This window comes from Triturus cristatus, chromosome 6 (genome assembly GCF_964204655.1).
Source record: "Triturus cristatus chromosome 6, aTriCri1.1, whole genome shotgun sequence".
NCBI classification, from domain to species: domain Eukaryota; kingdom Metazoa; phylum Chordata; class Amphibia; order Caudata; family Salamandridae; genus Triturus; species Triturus cristatus.
Genome location: NC_140589.1, coordinates 884151708 through 884166006, shown reverse-complemented (window position 1 = coordinate 884166006; position 14299 = coordinate 884151708). Strand labels below are relative to the sequence as shown.

Genomic DNA, 14299 nt, shown 5'->3' with positions numbered 1-14299 from the left:
GTGGAAAGGCAGCATGCCTGGGTCCCTGGACAAGGTGAGCCTATGACAAGGTGTCTGAATTTTCGCCTGTATTGTAATATTAAACACTTTATTGTTGTACCCGCCTGCTGATTAAGAAGTCCTCAAGATCAGCTCCACACAGACGTGGAACTGATGATGTTAATGCAGACTATTTAAGAAACTGAGGCTGATCTAAAACATTTCCTTGGATCTAGGACCATTTCGCCTGACTTTTAGGTCCTTCCTCCTCCTAAAGTCCTTTGTATAAGTTAGGAACACCTGACAGAACCGAATTTCAGGAGGTCCCTCAGGTGGGTTTACTTGTGTCTTCTGGTTGTGAGCAGTAAACATGGCTAAAAAGGTTGATGGAATGGTGTTTTAAAACACACACACACACACACACACACAATTTCTGGTCCTCTTAAGGACAAAAGTATGGGTGTACCTACATGGGGCCAGTGGCGCAATGGATAACGCGTCTGACCACGGATCAGAAGATTGTAGGTTCGACTCCTATCTGGCTCGAAAGGGTCATAGGTCCCTGTTTTATGGTATTCCTGTGGAATTCTTATTTACCTCAGACTTGTTGTAGGTTCAATATTCTTGAGCACGACTCATCCAGCAGTCGTTCCATGGTAGGGCTGCAGTAATAGGACCACGGCTGGTTAAAAGTTTCCCATTTGCTGCTGGATTCTATGTGAAGGCCGTTATGTGGTGTGCTGCTTTTGTATTTCAACATGGGTCTCTGAGTCTCTAAACTAGGAAAAAATCTTGTTGAGAAAAGTGTGTGTGAGAGGATCTGTGGGTGCAGGCAGGTGTGTGCACTTGAGTGCTGACCCATTTACATGTGTGAGAGAGACAAGCAAATTGCCTGTGGGATGTAGGCCTACAACTGGAACCAAGCAGCCAGGCATAACCACAGGTAAGGAGAGAGGAAGGCAGTTCATTATTAGAGCAGGATCATGAGCATCTTGCCCTGCTCCCTTCTGCCCCGATCGGCCACGATCGGCCAAGACCTCTCTATTAGGGTGGAGGGTGAACATTTCTTGGACCTCAGAAACTGAGGGATGCAGGCCCAATATGTCCTCCAAGGGCCTAGAGGACCCGGTGCCCAATCATGCCTGGTGTTTTTCAGCTTACCCGACCAATCTGGTTGCAAGGCGGATTTTAACAGTACTGCTGAAAAGAGACTCCCAGACAGCCCTGAGGCCATCATTTGCATAGGCCCTCCCCTTCTCTTTGTCTTGCTTCCCACAAAGCAACGCATCGCTGGCAGCAGTATAGATTTGGGGGTTGTGAAGAATAATGACAGGGAGGCTGAAGAAGAGAAAGAAAAGTCCCAGAAGTCCTGCAGGCTTCCTTGCTAAATGCAGCTGGACACATAGAGTGCACCTTCTTTACTGCGAGGTAAATACATTAAAAATGTTGAGGAGAGAAAAATTGAAAAATACATATTAGGAGGAAAGCACTGGAACCTGCTTTATTATTTTAATTAGTCTTGAAAACATAGAACATTTCTCTCCTGAAAGCTGGTAAAAATATGGAACGCTTCACGAATTTGCGTGTCATCCTTGCGCAGGGGCCATGCTAATCTTCTCTGTATCGTTCCAATTTTAGTATATGTGCTGCCGAAGCGAGCACACTTCATTGATGAACCTACAATGTTTATAAACTCTCTAAATCTACAGTCTCTAGACATAGGGTGGCCTGGCAGAGATGCTCGGATGGCCTGTAAGCATTCAAATCTGAGCCAATGGGCAAAAATGAATGAAGAGTAACAATCCATTATTCTTCACTGCATTTGTGGTCCAAGACTTCACCAATTGGAAGTATGTAGATTATGCCAGGGTTGCAAAGGCTCATGGTTCAGGCTACAGACAAGGAACATTGTGACATCACGCTGCCTGTGGAACAGTGATATTAGAGGTGAAACAGCTGCACAGTAGGTTAGGTGAAGGGCTCTGAGAGTGGAAAGGTAGCATGCCTGGGTCCCTGGACAAGGTGAGCCTATGACAAGGTGTCTGAATTTTCGCCTGTATTGTAATATTAAACACTTTATTGTTGTACCCGCCTGCTGATAAAGAAGTCCTCAAGATCAGCTCCACACAGACGTGGAACTGATGATGTTAATGCAGACTATTTAAGAAACTGAGGCTGATCTAAAACATTTCCTTGGATCTAGGACCATTTCGCCTGACTTTTAGGTCCTTCCTCCTCCTAAAGTCCTTTGTATAAGTTAGGAACACCTGACAGAACAGAATTTCAGGAGGTCCCTCAGGTGGGTTTACTTGTGTCTTCTGGTTGTGAGCAGTAAACATGGCTAAAAATGTTGATGGAATGGTGTTTTAAAACACACACACACACACACACAATTTCTGGTCCTCTTAAGGACAAAAGTATGGGTGTACCTACATGGGGCCAGTGGTGCAATGGATAACGCGTCTGACTACGGATCAGAAGATTGTAGGTTTGATTCCTATCTGGCTCGAAAGGGTCATAGGTCCCTGTTTTATGGTATTCCTGTGGAATTCTTATTTACCTCAGACTTGTTGTAGGTTCAATATTCTCGAGCACGACTCATCCAGCAGTCGTTCCATGGTAGGGCTGCAGTAATAGGACCACGGCTAGTTAAAAGTTTCCCATTTGCTGATGGATTCTATGTGACGGCCGTCATGTGGTGTGCTGCTTTTGTATTTCAACATGGGTCTCTGAGTCTCTAAACTAGGAAAAAATCTTGTTGAGAAAAGTGTGTGTGAGAGGATCTGTGGGTGCAGGCAGGTGTGTGCACTTGAGTGCTGACCCATTTACATGTGTGAGAGAGACAAGCAAATTGCCTGTGGGATGTAGGCCTACAACTGGAACCAAGCAGCCAGGCATAACCACAGGTAAGGAGAGAGGAAGGCAGTTCATTATTAGAGCAGGATCATGAGCATCTTGCCCTGCTCCCTTCTGCCCCGATCGGCCACGATCGGCCAATACCTCTCTATTAGGGTGGAGGGTGAACATTTCTTGGACCTCAGAAGCTGAGGGATGCAGGCCCAATATGTCCTCCAAGGGCCTAGAGGACCCGGTGCCCAATCATGCCTGGTGTTTTTCAGCTTACCCGACCAATCTGGTTGCAAGGCGGATTTTAACAGTACTGCTGAAAAGGGACTCCCAGACAGCCCTGAGGCCATCATTTGCATAGGCCCTCCCCTTCTCTTTGTCTTGCTTCCCACAAAGCAACGCATCGCTGGCAGCAGTATAGATTTGGGGGTTGTGAAGAATAATGACAGGGAGGCTGAAGAAGAGAAAGAAAAGTCCCAGAAGTCCTGCAGGCTTCCTTGCTAAATGCAGCTGGACACATAGAGTGCACCTTCTTTACTGCGAGGTAAATACATTAAAAATGTTGAGGAGAGAAAAATTGAAAAATACATATTAGGAGGAAAGCACTGGAACCTGCTTTATTATTTCAATTAGTCTTGAAAACATAGAACATTTCTCTCCTGAAAGCTGGTAAAAATATGGAACGCTTCACGAATTTGCGTGTCATCCTTGCGCAGGGGCTATGCTAATCTTCTCTGTATCGTTCCAATTTTAGTATACGTGCTGCCGAAGCGAGCACACTTCATTGATGAACCTACAATGTTTATAAACTCTCTAAATCTACAGTCTCTAGACATAGGGTGGCCTGGCAGAGATGCTCGGATGGCCTGTAAGCATTCAAATCTGAGCCAATGGGCAAAAATGAATGAAGAGTAACAATCCATTATTCTTCACTGCATTTGTGGTCCAAGACTTCACCAATTGGAAGTATGTAGATTATGCCAGGGTTGCAAAGGCTCATGGTTCAGGCTACAGACAAGGAACATTGTGACATCACGCTGCCTGTGGAACAGTGATATTAGAGGTGAAACAGCTGCACAGTAGGTTAGGTGAAGGGCTCTGAGAGTGGAAAGGCAGCATGCCTGGGTCCCTGGACAAGGTGAGCCTATGACAAGGTGTCTGAATTTTCGCCTGTATTGTAATATTAAACACTTTATTGTTGTACCCGCCTGCTGATTAAGAAGTCCTCAAGATCAGCTCCACACAGACGTGGAACTGATGATGTTAATGCAGACTATTTAAGAAACTGAGGCTGATCTAAAACATTTCCTTGGATCTAGGACCATTTCGCCTGACTTTTAGGTCCTTCCTCCTCCTAAAGTCCTTTGTATAAGTTAGGAACACCTGACAGAACAGAATTTCAGGAGGTCCCGCAGGTGGGTTTACTTGTGTCTTCTGGTTGTGAGCAGTAAACATGGCTAAAAAGGTTGATGGAATGGTGTTTTAAAACACACACACACACACACACACACAATTTCTGGTCCTCTTAAGGACAAAAGTATGGGTGTACCTACATGGGGCCAGTGGCGCAATGGATAACGTGTCTGACTACGGATCAGAAGATTGTAGGTTCGACTCCTATCTGGCTCGAAAGGGTCATAGGTCCCTGTTTTATGGTATTCCTGTGGAATTCTTATTTACCTCAGACTTGTTGTAGGTTCAATATTCTTGAGCACGACTCATCCAGCAGTCGTTCCATGGTAGGGCTGCAGTAATAGGACCACGGCTGGTTAAAAGTTTCCCATTTGCTGCTGGATTCTATGTGAAGGCCGTCATGTGGTGTGCTGCTTTTGTATTTCAACATGGGTCTCTGAGTCTCTAAACTAGGAAAAAATCTTGTTGAGAAAAGTGTGTGTGAGAGGATCTGTGGGTGCAGGCAGGTGTGTGCACTTGAGTGCTGACCCATTTACATGTGTGAGAGAGACAAGCAAATTGCCTGTGGGATGTAGGCCTACAACTGGAACCAAGCAGCCAGGCATAACCACAGGTAAGGAGAGAGGAAGGCAGTTCATTATTAGAGCAGGATCATGAGCATCTTGCCCTGCTCCCTTCTGCCCCGATCGGCCACGATCGGCCAAGACCTCTCTATTAGGGTGGAGGGTGAAAATTTCTTGGACCTCAGAAACTGAGGGATGCAGGCCCAATATGTCCTCCAAGGGCCTAGAGGACCCGGTGCCCAATCATGCCTGGTGTTTTTCGGCTTACCCGACCAATCTGGTTGCAAGGCGGATTTTAACAGTACTGCTGAAAAGGGACTCCCAGACAGCCCTGAGGCCATCATTTGCATAGACCCTCCCCTTCTCTTTGTCTTGCTTCCCACAAAGCAACGCATCGCTGGCAGCAGTATAGATTTGGGGGTTGTGAAGAATAATGACAGGGAGGCTGAAGAAGAGAAAGAAAAGTCCCAGAAGTCCTGCAGGCTTCCTTGCTAAATGCAGCTGGACACATAGAGTGCACCTTCTTTACTGCGAGGTAAATACATTAAAAATGTTGAGGAGAGAAAAATTGAAAAATACATATTAGGAGGAAAGCACTGGAACCTGCTTTATTATTTCAATTAGTCTTGAAAACATAGAACATTTCTCTCCTGAAAGCTGGTAAAAATATGGAACGCTTCACGAATTTGCGTGTCATCCTTGCGCAGGGGCCATGCTAATCTTCTCTGTATCGTTCCAATTTTAGTATATGTGCTGCCGAAGCGAGCACACTTCATTGATGAACCTACAATGTTTATAAACTCTCTAAATCTACAGTCTCTAGACATAGGGTGGCCTGGCAGAGATGCTCGGATGGCCTGTAAGCATTCAAATCTGAGCCAATGGGCAAAAATGAATGAAGAGTAACAATCCATTATTCTTCACTGCATTTGTGGTCCAAGACTTCACCAATTGGAAGTATGTAGATTATGCCAGGGTTGCAAAGGCTCATGGTTCAGGCTACAGACAAGGAACATTGTGACATCACGCTGCCTGTGGAACAGTGATATTAGAGGTGAAACAGCTGCACAGTAGGTTAGGTGAAGGGCTCTGAGAGTGGAAAGGCAGCATGCCTGGGTCCCTGGACAAGGTGAGCCTATGACAAGGTGTCTGAATTTTCGCCTGTATTGTAATATTAAACACTTTATTGTTGTACCCGCCTGCTGATTAAGAAGTCCTCAAGATCAGCTCCACACAGACGTGGAACTGATGATGTTAATGCAGACTATTTAAGAAACTGAGGCTGATCTAAAACATTTCCTTGGATCTAGGACCATTTCGCCTGACTTTTAGGTCCTTCCTCCTCCTAAAGTCCTTTGTATAAGTTAGGAACACCTGACAGAACCGAATTTCAGGAGGTCCCTCAGGTGGGTTTACTTGTGTCTTCTGGTTGTGAGCAGTAAACATGGCTAAAAAGGTTGATGGAATGGTGTTTTAAAACACACACACACACACACACACACAATTTCTGGTCCTCTTAAGGACAAAAGTATGGGTGTACCTACATGGGGCCAGTGGCGCAATGGATAACGCGTCTGACCACGGATCAGAAGATTGTAGGTTCGACTCCTATCTGGCTCGAAAGGGTCATAGGTCCCTGTTTTATGGTATTCCTGTGGAATTCTTATTTACCTCAGACTTGTTGTAGGTTCAATATTCTTGAGCACGACTCATCCAGCAGTCGTTCCATGGTAGGGCTGCAGTAATAGGACCACGGCTGGTTAAAAGTTTCCCATTTGCTGCTGGATTCTATGTGAAGGCCGTTATGTGGTGTGCTGCTTTTGTATTTCAACATGGGTCTCTGAGTCTCTAAACTAGGAAAAAATCTTGTTGAGAAAAGTGTGTGTGAGAGGATCTGTGGGTGCAGGCAGGTGTGTGCACTTGAGTGCTGACCCATTTACATGTGTGAGAGAGACAAGCAAATTGCCTGTGGGATGTAGGCCTACAACTGGAACCAAGCAGCCAGGCATAACCACAGGTAAGGAGAGAGGAAGGCAGTTCATTATTAGAGCAGGATCATGAGCATCTTGCCCTGCTCCCTTCTGCCCCGATCGGCCACGATCGGCCAAGACCTCTCTATTAGGGTGGAGGGTGAACATTTCTTGGACCTCAGAAACTGAGGGATGCAGGCCCAATATGTCCTCCAAGGGCCTAGAGGACCCGGTGCCCAATCATGCCTGGTGTTTTTCAGCTTACCCGACCAATCTGGTTGCAAGGCGGATTTTAACAGTACTGCTGAAAAGAGACTCCCAGACAGCCCTGAGGCCATCATTTGCATAGGCCCTCCCCTTCTCTTTGTCTTGCTTCCCACAAAGCAACGCATCGCTGGCAGCAGTATAGATTTGGGGGTTGTGAAGAATAATGACAGGGAGGCTGAAGAAGAGAAAGAAAAGTCCCAGAAGTCCTGCAGGCTTCCTTGCTAAATGCAGCTGGACACATAGAGTGCACCTTCTTTACTGCGAGGTAAATACATTAAAAATGTTGAGGAGAGAAAAATTGAAAAATACATATTAGGAGGAAAGCACTGGAACCTGCTTTATTATTTCAATTAGTCTTGAAAACATAGAACATTTCTCTCCTGAAAGCTGGTAAAAATATGGAACGCTTCACGAATTTGCGTGTCATCCTTGCGCAGGGGCCATGCTAATCTTCTCTGTATCGTTCCAATTTTAGTATATGTGCTGCCGAAGCGAGCACACTTCATTGATGAACCTACAATGTTTATAAACTCTCTAAATCTACAGTCTCTAGACATAGGGTGGCCTGGCAGAGATGCTCGGATGGCCTGTAAGCATTCAAATCTGAGCCAATGGGCAAAAATGAATGAAGAGTAACAATCCATTATTCTTCACTGCATTTGTGGTCCAAGACTTCACCAATTGGAAGTATGTAGATTATGCCAGGGTTGCAAAGGCTCATGGTTCAGGCTACAGACAAGGAACATTGTGACATCACGCTGCCTGTGGAACAGTGATATTAGAGGTGAAACAGCTGCACAGTAGGTTAGGTGAAGGGCTCTGAGAGTGGAAAGGCAGCATGCCTGGGTCCCTGGACAAGGTGAGCCTATGACAAGGTGTCTGAATTTTCGCCTGTATTGTAATATTAAACACTTTATTGTTGTACCCGCCTGCTGATTAAGAAGTCCTCAAGATCAGCTCCACACAGACGTGGAACTGATGATGTTAATGCAGACTATTTAAGAAACTGAGGCTGATCTAAAACATTTCCTTGGATCTAGGACCATTTCGCCTGACTTTTAGGTCCTTCCTCCTCCTAAAGTCCTTTGTATAAGTTAGGAACACCTGACAGAACCGAATTTCAGGAGGTCCCTCAGGTGGGTTTACTTGTGTCTTCTGGTTGTGAGCAGTAAACATGGCTAAAAAGGTTGATGGAATGGTGTTTTAAAACACACACACACACACACACACACAATTTCTGGTCCTCTTAAGGACAAAAGTATGGGTGTACCTACATGGGGCCAGTGGCGCAATGGATAACGCGTCTGACCACGGATCAGAAGATTGTAGGTTCGACTCCTATCTGGCTCGAAAGGGTCATAGGTCCCTGTTTTATGGTATTCCTGTGGAATTCTTATTTACCTCAGACTTGTTGTAGGTTCAATATTCTTGAGCACGACTCATCCAGCAGTCGTTCCATGGTAGGGCTGCAGTAATAGGACCACGGCTGGTTAAAAGTTTCCCATTTGCTGCTGGATTCTATGTGAAGGCCGTTATGTGGTGTGCTGCTTTTGTATTTCAACATGGGTCTCTGAGTCTCTAAACTAGGAAAAAATCTTGTTGAGAAAAGTGTGTGTGAGAGGATCTGTGGGTGCAGGCAGGTGTGTGCACTTGAGTGCTGACCCATTTACATGTGTGAGAGAGACAAGCAAATTGCCTGTGGGATGTAGGCCTACAACTGGAACCAAGCAGCCAGGCATAACCACAGGTAAGGAGAGAGGAAGGCAGTTCATTATTAGAGCAGGATCATGAGCATCTTGCCCTGCTCCCTTCTGCCCCGATCGGCCACGATCGGCCAAGACCTCTCTATTAGGGTGGAGGGTGAACATTTCTTGGACCTCAGAAACTGAGGGATGCAGGCCCAATATGTCCTCCAAGGGCCTAGAGGACCCGGTGCCCAATCATGCCTGGTGTTTTTCAGCTTACCCGACCAATCTGGTTGCAAGGCGGATTTTAACAGTACTGCTGAAAAGAGACTCCCAGACAGCCCTGAGGCCATCATTTGCATAGGCCCTCCCCTTCTCTTTGTCTTGCTTCCCACAAAGCAACGCATCGCTGGCAGCAGTATAGATTTGGGGGTTGTGAAGAATAATGACAGGGAGGCTGAAGAAGAGAAAGAAAAGTCCCAGAAGTCCTGCAGGCTTCCTTGCTAAATGCAGCTGGACACATAGAGTGCACCTTCTTTACTGCGAGGTAAATACATTAAAAATGTTGAGGAGAGAAAAATTGAAAAATACATATTAGGAGGAAAGCACTGGAACCTGCTTTATTATTTTAATTAGTCTTGAAAACATAGAACATTTCTCTCCTGAAAGCTGGTAAAAATATGGAACGCTTCACGAATTTGCGTGTCATCCTTGCGCAGGGGCCATGCTAATCTTCTCTGTATCGTTCCAATTTTAGTATATGTGCTGCCGAAGCGAGCACACTTCATTGATGAACCTACAATGTTTATAAACTCTCTAAATCTACAGTCTCTAGACATAGGGTGGCCTGGCAGAGATGCTCGGATGGCCTGTAAGCATTCAAATCTGAGCCAATGGGCAAAAATGAATGAAGAGTAACAATCCATTATTCTTCACTGCATTTGTGGTCCAAGACTTCACCAATTGGAAGTATGTAGATTATGCCAGGGTTGCAAAGGCTCATGGTTCAGGCTACAGACAAGGAACATTGTGACATCACGCTGCCTGTGGAACAGTGATATTAGAGGTGAAACAGCTGCACAGTAGGTTAGGTGAAGGGCTCTGAGAGTGGAAAGGTAGCATGCCTGGGTCCCTGGACAAGGTGAGCCTATGACAAGGTGTCTGAATTTTCGCCTGTATTGTAATATTAAACACTTTATTGTTGTACCCGCCTGCTGATAAAGAAGTCCTCAAGATCAGCTCCACACAGACGTGGAACTGATGATGTTAATGCAGACTATTTAAGAAACTGAGGCTGATCTAAAACATTTCCTTGGATCTAGGACCATTTCGCCTGACTTTTAGGTCCTTCCTCCTCCTAAAGTCCTTTGTATAAGTTAGGAACACCTGACAGAACAGAATTTCAGGAGGTCCCTCAGGTGGGTTTACTTGTGTCTTCTGGTTGTGAGCAGTAAACATGGCTAAAAATGTTGATGGAATGGTGTTTTAAAACACACACACACACACACACAATTTCTGGTCCTCTTAAGGACAAAAGTATGGGTGTACCTACATGGGGCCAGTGGTGCAATGGATAACGCGTCTGACTACGGATCAGAAGATTGTAGGTTTGATTCCTATCTGGCTCGAAAGGGTCATAGGTCCCTGTTTTATGGTATTCCTGTGGAATTCTTATTTACCTCAGACTTGTTGTAGGTTCAATATTCTCGAGCACGACTCATCCAGCAGTCGTTCCATGGTAGGGCTGCAGTAATAGGACCACGGCTAGTTAAAAGTTTCCCATTTGCTGATGGATTCTATGTGACGGCCGTCATGTGGTGTGCTGCTTTTGTATTTCAACATGGGTCTCTGAGTCTCTAAACTAGGAAAAAATCTTGTTGAGAAAAGTGTGTGTGAGAGGATCTGTGGGTGCAGGCAGGTGTGTGCACTTGAGTGCTGACCCATTTACATGTGTGAGAGAGACAAGCAAATTGCCTGTGGGATGTAGGCCTACAACTGGAACCAAGCAGCCAGGCATAACCACAGGTAAGGAGAGAGGAAGGCAGTTCATTATTAGAGCAGGATCATGAGCATCTTGCCCTGCTCCCTTCTGCCCCGATCGGCCACGATCGGCCAAGACCTCTCTATTAGGGTGGAGGGTGAACATTTCTTGGACCTCAGAAACTGAGGGATGCAGGCCCAATATGTCCTCCAAGGGCCTAGAGGACCCGGTGCCCAATCATGCCTGGTGTTTTTCAGCTTACCCGACCAATCTGGTTGCAAGGCGGATTTTAACAGTACTGCTGAAAAGAGACTCCCAGACAGCCCTGAGGCCATCATTTGCATAGGCCCTCCCCTTCTCTTTGTCTTGCTTCCCACAAAGCAACGCATCGCTGGCAGCAGTATAGATTTGGGGGTTGTGAAGAATAATGACAGGGAGGCTGAAGAAGAGAAAGAAAAGTCCCAGAAGTCCTGCAGGCTTCCTTGCTAAATGCAGCTGGACACATAGAGTGCACCTTCTTTACTGCGAGGTAAATACATTAAAAATGTTGAGGAGAGAAAAATTGAAAAATACATATTAGGAGGAAAGCACTGGAACCTGCTTTATTATTTCAATTAGTCTTGAAAACATAGAACATTTCTCTCCTGAAAGCTGGTAAAAATATGGAACGCTTCACGAATTTGCGTGTCATCCTTGCGCAGGGGCCATGCTAATCTTCTCTGTATCGTTCCAATTTTAGTATATGTGCTGCCGAAGCGAGCACACTTCATTGATGAACCTACAATGTTTATAAACTCTCTAAATCTACAGTCTCTAGACATAGGGTGGCCTGGCAGAGATGCTCGGATGGCCTGTAAGCATTCAAATCTGAGCCAATGGGCAAAAATGAATGAAGAGTAACAATCCATTATTCTTCACTGCATTTGTGGTCCAAGACTTCACCAATTGGAAGTATGTAGATTATGCCAGGGTTGCAAAGGCTCATGGTTCAGGCTACAGACAAGGAACATTGTGACATCACGCTGCCTGTGGAACAGTGATATTAGAGGTGAAACAGCTGCACAGTAGGTTAGGTGAAGGGCTCTGAGAGTGGAAAGGCAGCATGCCTGGGTCCCTGGACAAGGTGAGCCTATGACAAGGTGTCTGAATTTTCGCCTGTATTGTAATATTAAACACTTTATTGTTGTACCCGCCTGCTGATTAAGAAGTCCTCAAGATCAGCTCCACACAGACGTGGAACTGATGATGTTAATGCAGACTATTTAAGAAACTGAGGCTGATCTAAAACATTTCCTTGGATCTAGGACCATTTCGCCTGACTTTTAGGTCCTTCCTCCTCCTAAAGTCCTTTGTATAAGTTAGGAACACCTGACAGAACCGAATTTCAGGAGGTCCCTCAGGTGGGTTTACTTGTGTCTTCTGGTTGTGAGCAGTAAACATGGCTAAAAAGGTTGATGGAATGGTGTTTTAAAACACACACACACACACACACACACAATTTCTGGTCCTCTTAAGGACAAAAGTATGGGTGTACCTACATGGGGCCAGTGGCGCAATGGATAACGCGTCTGACCACGGATCAGAAGATTGTAGGTTCGACTCCTATCTGGCTCGAAAGGGTCATAGGTCCCTGTTTTATGGTATTCCTGTGGAATTCTTATTTACCTCAGACTTGTTGTAGGTTCAATATTCTTGAGCACGACTCATCCAGCAGTCGTTCCATGGTAGGGCTGCAGTAATAGGACCACGGCTGGTTAAAAGTTTCCCATTTGCTGCTGGATTCTATGTGAAGGCCGTTATGTGGTGTGCTGCTTTTGTATTTCAACATGGGTCTCTGAGTCTCTAAACTAGGAAAAAATCTTGTTGAGAAAAGTGTGTGTGAGAGGATCTGTGGGTGCAGGCAGGTGTGTGCACTTGAGTGCTGACCCATTTACATGTGTGAGAGAGACAAGCAAATTGCCTGTGGGATGTAGGCCTACAACTGGAACCAAGCAGCCAGGCATAACCACAGGTAAGGAGAGAGGAAGGCAGTTCATTATTAGAGCAGGATCATGAGCATCTTGCCCTGCTCCCTTCTGCCCCGATCGGCCAAGACCTCTCTATTAGGGTGGAGGGTGAACATTTCTTGGACCTCAGAAACTGAGGGATGCAGGCCCAATATGTCCTCCAAGGGCCTAGAGGACCCGGTGCCCAATCATGCCTGGTGTTTTTCAGCTTACCCGACCAATCTGGTTGCAAGGCGGATTTTAACAGTACTGCTGAAAAGAGACTCCCAGACAGCCCTGAGGCCATCATTTGCATAGGCCCTCCCCTTCTCTTTGTCTTGCTTCCCACAAAGCAACGCATCGCTGGCAGCAGTATAGATTTGGGGGTTGTGAAGAATAATGACAGGGAGGCTGAAGAAGAGAAAGAAAAGTCCCAGAAGTCCTGCAGGCTTCCTTGCTAAATGCAGCTGGACACATAGAGTGCACCTTCTTTACTGCGAGGTAAATACATTAAAAATGTTGAGGAGAGAAAAATTGAAAAATACATATTAGGAGGAAAGCACTGGAACCTGCTTTATTATTTTAATTAGTCTTGAAAACATAGAACATTTCTCTCCTGAAAGCTGGTAAAAATATGGAACGCTTCACGAATTTGCGTGTCATCCTTGCGCAGGGGCCATGCTAATCTTCTCTGTATCGTTCCAATTTTAGTATATGTGCTGCCGAAGCGAGCACACTTCATTGATGAACCTACAATGTTTATAAACTCTCTAAATCTACAGTCTCTAGACATAGGGTGGCCTGGCAGAGATGCTCGGATGGCCTGTAAGCATTCAAATCTGAGCCAATGGGCAAAAATGAATGAAGAGTAACAATCCATTATTCTTCACTGCATTTGTGGTCCAAGACTTCACCAATTGGAAGTATGTAGATTATGCCAGGGTTGCAAAGGCTCATGGTTCAGGCTACAGACAAGGAACATTGTGACATCACGCTGCCTGTGGAACAGTGATATTAGAGGTGAAACAGCTGCACAGTAGGTTAGGTGAAGGGCTCTGAGAGTGGAAAGGTAGCATGCCTGGGTCCCTGGACAAGGTGAGCCTATGACAAGGTGTCTGAATTTTCGCCTGTATTGTAATATTAAACACTTTATTGTTGTACCCGCCTGCTGATAAAGAAGTCCTCAAGATCAGCTCCACACAGACGTGGAACTGATGATGTTAATGCAGACTATTTAAGAAACTGAGGCTGATCTAAAACATTTCCTTGGATCTAGGACCATTTCGCCTGACTTTTAGGTCCTTCCTCCTCCTAAAGTCCTTTGTATAAGTTAGGAACACCTGACAGAACAGAATTTCAGGAGGTCCCTCAGGTGGGTTTACTTGTGTCTTCTGGTTGTGAGCAGTAAACATGGCTAAAAATGTTGATGGAATGGTGTTTTAAAACACACACACACACACACACAATTTCTGGTCCTCTTAAGGACAAAAGTATGGGTGTACCTACATGGGGCCAGTGGTGCAATGGATAACGCGTCTGACTACGGATCAGAAGATTGTAGGTTTGATTCCTATCTGGCTCGAAAGGGTCATAGGTCCCTGTTTTATGG

General features: G+C 45.5%; 12 non-coding genes across 12 annotated transcripts; 5 read left to right on the top strand and 7 right to left on the bottom strand.

The window, feature by feature from the left end:
• The first annotated feature begins 452 nt into the window (after positions 1–452).
• On the top strand, positions 453–525 carry TRNAR-ACG (transfer RNA arginine (anticodon ACG)). Its single transcript has one exon. It is a non-coding gene; the product is annotated as a tRNA-Arg (tRNA).
• Positions 526–1534: 1009 nt separating this feature from the next.
• On the bottom strand, positions 1535–1641 carry LOC146820119 (U6 spliceosomal RNA). The gene has a single exon (XR_014964399.1). It is a non-coding gene; the product is annotated as a U6 spliceosomal RNA (small nuclear RNA).
• Positions 1642–3497: 1856 nt separating this feature from the next.
• LOC146820118 (U6 spliceosomal RNA) lies at positions 3498–3604 on the bottom strand. The gene has a single exon (XR_014964452.1). It is a non-coding gene; the product is annotated as a U6 spliceosomal RNA (small nuclear RNA).
• Positions 3605–4382: 778 nt separating this feature from the next.
• TRNAR-ACG (transfer RNA arginine (anticodon ACG)) lies at positions 4383–4455 on the top strand. Its single transcript has one exon. It is a non-coding gene; the product is annotated as a tRNA-Arg (tRNA).
• A 1009-nt stretch (positions 4456–5464) lies between these two features.
• On the bottom strand, positions 5465–5571 carry LOC146820116 (U6 spliceosomal RNA). Its single transcript, XR_014964388.1, has one exon. It is a non-coding gene; the product is annotated as a U6 spliceosomal RNA (small nuclear RNA).
• Positions 5572–6349: 778 nt separating this feature from the next.
• Positions 6350–6422, top strand: TRNAR-ACG (transfer RNA arginine (anticodon ACG)). The gene has a single exon. It is a non-coding gene; the product is annotated as a tRNA-Arg (tRNA).
• Positions 6423–7431: 1009 nt separating this feature from the next.
• Positions 7432–7538, bottom strand: LOC146820114 (U6 spliceosomal RNA). Its single transcript, XR_014964377.1, has one exon. It is a non-coding gene; the product is annotated as a U6 spliceosomal RNA (small nuclear RNA).
• A 778-nt stretch (positions 7539–8316) lies between these two features.
• On the top strand, positions 8317–8389 carry TRNAR-ACG (transfer RNA arginine (anticodon ACG)). The gene has a single exon. It is a non-coding gene; the product is annotated as a tRNA-Arg (tRNA).
• A 1009-nt stretch (positions 8390–9398) lies between these two features.
• LOC146820112 (U6 spliceosomal RNA) lies at positions 9399–9505 on the bottom strand. The gene has a single exon (XR_014964365.1). It is a non-coding gene; the product is annotated as a U6 spliceosomal RNA (small nuclear RNA).
• Positions 9506–11361: 1856 nt separating this feature from the next.
• LOC146820111 (U6 spliceosomal RNA) lies at positions 11362–11468 on the bottom strand. The gene has a single exon (XR_014964354.1). It is a non-coding gene; the product is annotated as a U6 spliceosomal RNA (small nuclear RNA).
• A 778-nt stretch (positions 11469–12246) lies between these two features.
• On the top strand, positions 12247–12319 carry TRNAR-ACG (transfer RNA arginine (anticodon ACG)). Its single transcript has one exon. It is a non-coding gene; the product is annotated as a tRNA-Arg (tRNA).
• A 999-nt stretch (positions 12320–13318) lies between these two features.
• Positions 13319–13425, bottom strand: LOC146820109 (U6 spliceosomal RNA). Its single transcript, XR_014964343.1, has one exon. It is a non-coding gene; the product is annotated as a U6 spliceosomal RNA (small nuclear RNA).
• Between the last annotated feature and the right edge of the window lie 874 nt (positions 13426–14299).